Here is a 7,075-nt window from a genome sequence, read left to right as displayed (position 1 = left end):
ACAGGCCCACTTAGTCCAAACCGGTCAACCTGAACCCTGCATAGCTGAATCTCAGAGCAGAGTCCTTGAGCTGGAGGTTCTTGATTGAAAGAATGTCAGAGGGTTTCACCAATTAATGCAAAGACTAAATGCTGGATGCTACACCTGAAATTAATCAAATGTTCAATCAAGATGCATTGGTTATTACTGGGGTTGGAATGCAGCAGTTGGAAGCCAAGGTGAAGGAATAGCAGTTGGAAAGTATGGCCTTCATGACAGAAATGATGGCAGAGATCGCATGGTAGAATTTTGCTAGTCTAACAACTTATTCATTGTAAATACCTCTTCTTTTTTCCTTTTTCACAGCAATATAGCTCCTTTAAACTTGGACCACACAGAATGAAATACATAGAAATCAAATCAACTAAATCTGTGGAAAAAGCCAATGGACAAGCTCAATATCATCAGCCAGAACAAGGTCAGATATGGATTAAAGCCCAAGCTACAGCAAATTAATTTTTTAAAAAGTTCTGAGCTCACACTAAATCCTAGCTCCAACTAAGAACAATTAGTTCTTCTATCCTGGCCCTGCACCTTCATGAAAGATCACTGAAGATCAGGGTGCTATAACAAAGTGTAGTGAAGAAAGTAGATGGTGCCTGACTATCAATTGAAATAGCTACTGAGATTTTAAAAGCTTGTAGTCAAACAAGCAGTCATCTAAGTGAGGAATCAACTAAATCCACACAAAAGAAACACATCAGCGAGTGTGATCCAAAGACAACGATTAGAAAATCCAAATCTGGTGAAAACTATCAGTGCTAAAATGATGAATACTTAATATGTAGAAGGTTTTGGAGGACAGTGAGATCCCACAACCCATCTGCAAAGTATACAGTCAGACTGAGCCGCTGGAAGATCCGCTCTAGCCAAAGACAAGAGTCTTGGACAGCCCTATTAGCAGGTCAGAGACCACTTTAACCTTGATGATGGTGGACAGAACTCAACACTTGGCCAGTTGATCTCCCCATAGACATGTCCTGAATTTGTTCTGGGGGCAAGTGTCTCTTAGATGTTCCATGACAAAAACTTCTTTCCTGGCTTCTAGAATGTTGATGGGAGTCTTCTCCCTCTTACGTATTATTTGTATTTTTGCCTTTATACTAATATGATCTTATCCTTACCACCTTAGTCTGATTTTTCTCATTGTTTTCTGTGGGGTTTCCCAGCTGTGAGGCACAGGACGAGTGGAAGTACAATGATAATAACTGATACAAGGTGTTGCAGGGAATGTAAGGGAAGGGGATGGGATGTAGGTAGGGGAAGGGAAGTTCAGGAGTAAATAAGGAAGGCAAGTGGGGGGAGGGAGCACTGGAACTGATCGTGATTGCACAGCTCACTTAGGGGGCGAATCAACCAAGTGGGGACGGAATGCTCTAGGATGGATGTGGTGGGTGATCATACAATTCCCCCTTGATGTCCCTGAATGATTGAACTATTCAATTCTGTGATATGTAAATTATCTGCCAATAAAACTGTTGGGGGGGAAAAAGAGCAAGACCAGGAGATGACTGAAGAATAGACCAGCAATTGCTCATATGCAAATGTAAATTGAAGCTGAAGGAAATGAAAACACGTCCATGAAAGTAAATAAATGACCTTTAGTGTATGCCACATGAAGTTAGAGATCATTTCAAGAAAAGATTGAATACACTGAACGCTGCTGACTAAAGAGCAGAGAAGACATCAAACGAAGCAAACAAAAGATGGTTTAAAAGACAGGAAAGACCAAAATAAATGTCAGAAGAGACTTTGAAACTTTTTGTGGAATTTAGAGTAGTTAACGAATGACAGAAATTATGACACAAAAGAGCTGAACAGAAAATTTCAGGGTGACTCAAGATGACAAAGTAAAATATTTTGCTAAAATGTACAAAGACCTGGCGTTAGAAAACCAAAGGAAATAACATTGTTGGCATTTCCCAAGGTGAAAGAACTAAAGAAGAGATGCTAGCTTTAAGTTGCAATATTGAAGGAATTCATGGGTAAAATATTGAATGATACAGGAAGCATCAGATGTAAGAAGTACACAGAGTCACTGTACCAAAAAAGAATTGGTCAACGTTCAACCATTTCAGGAGGAAACACATGATCAAGAACTTGATCTACTGAAGGAAGAAGTCCAAGTTGTATTGAAGAACTGGTGAACAACAAGACTCCAGGAATTGATGAAATGTTTCAACAAATTAACACAGTGATAGATGTGCTCACTTCTCTATGCAAAAAATTGGGAAAAGAGCTCTCTGGCCAACCAATGGAAAAATATCCATATTTGTGACTATTCCAAAGAAAGGTGATCGCAGGAGTCCCTGTGGTGTTTGGGGCTACACTCTGGGCTGCTCACCAAAGAGAGATGATCAGAGTATGGAAATTATCAAACAATATCATTAATATCAAACACTAGTAAAATTTTGCTGAAGACAATTCAAAATCAGTTGTAGTAGTGGAATGAGAATGTGTTATTGCTGATGTGAAAAGCAGAGAATACTAGAGAGATATTTCCCTGTGTTTTATTGACTATGCAAAGGCATCCAATTTGTGGACATAACAAATTGTTGATTACATTTCGAAGAATGAGAATTCCAGAACACTTAATTGTGCTTTTGAGTAACCTGTTCATAGACCAAGAGACCGTTATTGGATTAGAACAAGGGGATCGTGTGTGATTTAGAATCTGGGAAGGTGTGCATCAGGGTTGTATCCTTTTACCATACGTATTCAATCTTTACACTGAACAAATCATCTCGGAAGCTGGAATATATGAAGAGGAACACAGTATTGAGATTGAAGAAAGTCTATTAACAGCCTGTGATATAACCCCCCTCCCTCTCTTCCTCATCCTTTCTCACCTCCACCATGCCCTCTCTCTTCTGTGTTTTTTATTTAACAACACAAAACAAAAATCACCATAGCAACTTGCCCATCACAAATGCTGAGCCTTACATGACTAAGTAATCATTTTGGCAACAGGACCAGGTTAACAAGTGAGCCTCAGTCACTCAGAAGACAAGGAAGAGTCTTCCTCCCTGCCGTCAAGAAGAAAACCTGCGCTGGAGTTGTTCGGCTCCTGCACTGGTTGCCTGGTCAGCTGCCCATCTGTGCCTTTTAATCTGGCTGAGCAGTAAATAAACTTGGCCTGGACACCAGAGTATAGCACACTCGCTCTTCAGCTTATGGGAAGATGTGAAAAAAGATGCCAGAGGTCATTCAGAAGGTTATAAACGTAAGTCAAAAAGCACAACTAGGGTTCCCGTTCATACGTGTTGGTTCATTCCCAACAAAGCAGGCTCAAACATGTCTCTGCAGTAAGTGACCTTGATGGCTGGGGACAAGTTCTCTCAATAACACAGTTGTCTAGTCTCCTTAGGACGCCTTCCAAAAAAACGCTCCATTCAAAACTGGATTCTCAGGGAATCTCCCGGGCCAATAAATTCAAGTCTGCGAGGTCAACGCAGAGGTTATGGTAATTTTTTGTTTTGTTTGGGATTCCAAAGGGATCATCTTTGTTTTATCAGCTTTGTAGAGTTGAGTGAAGGTTGATGGAGAGCAGTTTTTCATTCAACAGTTCACACATATTTTGTTTCATGTCACTATCCGTACTCCTCATGAAGTAACATCACGTATGGTACTTCCTCCCTGTTTTTGATTTCCATTCCGCCTTCTGTCCTGCTCTTTCTGAGCTTTATTTTTGGGAAAATACACTCTTCTAAGATGTGTGTCTCTTGCTGGTGTTATTGCTCCCCTCAGAGACCTGTCTATTATTTGACTGAAAATTGTGTCTCAGGGGTGACTCGGTTGGCTATTTAAGCTATAAGATTGTGATATTAAAAAAAAAGATTGGGATATTAACCATCTACCTTAATGAGAAGGCTTTCTACTCCCTTAAAGAGTTACAGTCTCAGAAACCCACCGGGACATTTGTACCCTCTCCCATAGGGTATCTATGCATTGGAATTGTATAGATGACAGTGAGGGTTTGGTTTGTTTGTTTTATTTTCGGATACCTTAATGTTGGGATCACTGAGTGGAAAAAATAGCTAATGAGTTCAGCTGTTAACTACAAGGTTGGAGGTTAGAGTCTGCCCAGAGATGCCTCTGCAGCTCTGCTTCTGAAAATTAGTCATTGAAAATCCAATGGAGCATAAGTCTACTATCACACATTGGGTTGCCGTAAGTCTTACTTGACTCAACATCAACTGGTTAATAAAAGGTATTGTCTCATAAGGGTCATCCTATTAGGTTAACATTTGGGAGGGAGAGACTTTCTGTAAGGGAGTGGTTGCCAATTTTTGGTTCAGGCTGGAGAGCTTTTGAAAAATTTAGATTTCAAGATCCCTCTGCCAGGGATTCTGATTTAAGGAATTTCAAGTGATCGAGAAAGGAAACAAAAAAGTTTAAGTGTAATAGTTGCATCAACTATCATAGAATGACAACTTTCAATATCGTGGCTGGGCCTAGCTTCTCAGTAGCTTGAGAGTAATCCCCCACAATGTAATCAATTGCATGATGGGACCTAACAATGTAATCAATTCTGTGAGCAACCAGAAGTGGCGGAGTGGAGCCCCTTAATCAAGTAACAGTCCTAAAACAATTGGAAGAAGGACCCCTCTGGAGTATGACCTGATCCCTTTTAAGCAGACTCTGGGAAATCTTGTCACTTCTGCTGGATCCTGCCTCTGATTTGTCAACCTTCTGCCGTACTGCCTGTGGAGCCATCAGTGGACTGCCAACCTAGGATTCATTCAACTTCCCATCCTCCAACCTGTTTTCCTGCTTCCTGGTTCATCAGCCCCCATAGCTACGTGAGTCAGGAGAAGTCTCCAGCCTAACATGTGACCCCCAAACTTGAACTGAACTAGACTTACTCACTTCTACAATTCTATGAGCCATTTCTTGACATATTTTTCTATATACATACATTTAAAAGCTTCACCAGCTTTTCATTTCTTGAGAACCCAGCCTAATATATGGCTTGGGTAAAGTCCACTGCTGTCTAAAACAGAGCCAAGCCTAATACATGGCTTGGGTTTAAATCTGAGATAATGCAGTTTGGAGGTGCTATGGCTTAACCTTATAGTTCAGAGTTAAAGTTGACACCAGAGTACAAATGTCAAGGCGTGGTGACATAGAAGACAAATTCCTCATAATGAAATGAATATAGTTTGTATGAATAAAATGATAATTATTACACAAAAACTCATGTGCCCAGGCAAAAGGGTTTTGTTACAATGACTAGGTTGCTGAGAGACAATTTAAGAAATGTAGGAGTTGCTGGCGGTATTCAGAGTTCCATTTGGGGTGATTGTAGCTATATAGTTTATAGCTATTGATTAAAACAAACACCACTGTTTTCAACACATGAGAACCAAAGAAAGATTTTAGGAAGATATTTTTTTATTTAAATCATAATATTATTGACATATCTTATTCCTTCCAATACAACCCTTCCCTTCCCGGGTAGTTCTATCTTCAATCCCAACAGGTGGGGCTATCAACTCCCCTCTCATCTCCTCCCTCTCCCCACTCTCACTTCCCATACCCTCAGGTATACCTTATTCCTGTCACTATCTCTGAGGGGTCTTCTATTTTGGCTATCATGTACCAAGATATCTTAAATGAACAAATGGACATATACAAGTCTAACATGACAAATGAGGTATATCATGTATGGAACATAATAGTAAGGGGAGGAAATATTAAAGAGCTAGAGGATAGTTATGTGGTTCATCAGTGCCACACTGCACTCTAGATTGATCCTCTCTTCCATGAGGCTCTTCTAAGAGTGACTGGCCAATTGTCTTGCTGGTGGATTTTTCATCTCTACTATTTCCACTCCCATTCGTATCAATTTGGATGTGTGCTTTTTAAACTTCTGATAACTCTTCTTGTCGACACCTCATGATCACACAGCCTGGTGTGTTTCTTCCATGTGGGCTTCTTTGCTCCCCTGCTAGATGGCTACTTGTTTAAATACAAGCCTTTAAGACCCCAGACACTATAGCTTTTGATAGCCAGGCACCATCAGCTTTCTTCACCACATTTGCTTATGCACCCATTTTGTCTTCAACGATTGTGTCAGGGATGTGAGTATCATACAGTGCCACATTATTAGAACAAATCATTCTTGTACTGAGATAAGATTTAAGTAGAGGCCCACAGTCCATCTGTTTTCTTGTTGCATTAACGTATATATACATATATGAACAAATACACACATTTTCACATATATGCATATAGACATCGGGTTTTGTTTCTTTGTTTTTTCCTCCTACCCCACTATTATGTTTGCCTGTCATTCACCTCTCAATAATTCCTCTAAGATACAATTTGATTGATCAGACACACCCAGAAAAGCTACCCACTCCTCGTGGTCCTTTTTAGAACTCTTTACTATTTCCCTGTACCTGTCATTGTTGGCTCCCCGCTCACCTCCCCCAACTCCTCCCCTCTGGTGCCCCCCAGGAACCATCAGTCCAGCCACTGATTCTGTAAGACTGTCCATCCTGCATTTCTTGTATAGATCAACACCAACAATCAAAAACAAAAACAAAATAAAATAAAATAGATGATTTGAAAAAACAAACACATACAGACAGCCACCAGCCTAACAGGGATCATGACATAGAACCACGTTTGTATGAAAGGGCCAGTTTTTAGGAAGATATTTTATCATATAAAATGGCATGTCAAACCTGTGGTTTTGTGAGATGAGTGATGGGGTCGGAGAAGTGGGCCAGACAAGCAGGCCATGAGTGAGTCCAGCTTGATGAAGCTAGGAGAGAACGGAGGCAGGGAAGCAGGTAGACTGGGTGCTTGAGGATGAGACACACACACATACACAGGCACTCACAAAAGATACTGGCTTAGAGTCAGGCTGGGCTAGTTGTGGTAGCGATTCAGGAAGAACAACAAAAAGAATCAAGATTTTTTTAGTGGAAGAGATGATGAGATACAAATACAATATGAACAAAATGAAGTGAAACTCTGTAGGCCAATATTTAAAGTGGATTTATCCGTATGAACTCATGATATATTT

The 7,075-nt window shown here is 40.3% G+C and overlaps 1 pseudogene; it reads left to right on the top strand.

Annotated features, from left to right (window-relative positions):
- Positions 1–128: 128 nt before the first annotated feature.
- The window catches only part of LOC101660809, a 13,590-nt pseudogene continuing 6,643 nt past the window's right edge, over positions 129–7,075 (top strand).

This window comes from Echinops telfairi, unplaced genomic scaffold, assembly GCF_000313985.2.
Source record: "Echinops telfairi isolate 266 unplaced genomic scaffold, ASM31398v2 ScPeMD7_7424;HRSCAF=8462, whole genome shotgun sequence".
NCBI classification, from domain to species: Eukaryota; Metazoa; Chordata; class Mammalia; order Afrosoricida; family Tenrecidae; genus Echinops; species Echinops telfairi.
Note: the sequence above shows the minus strand (reverse complement) of the source record. Positions and strands in the feature narration are given on the sequence as shown.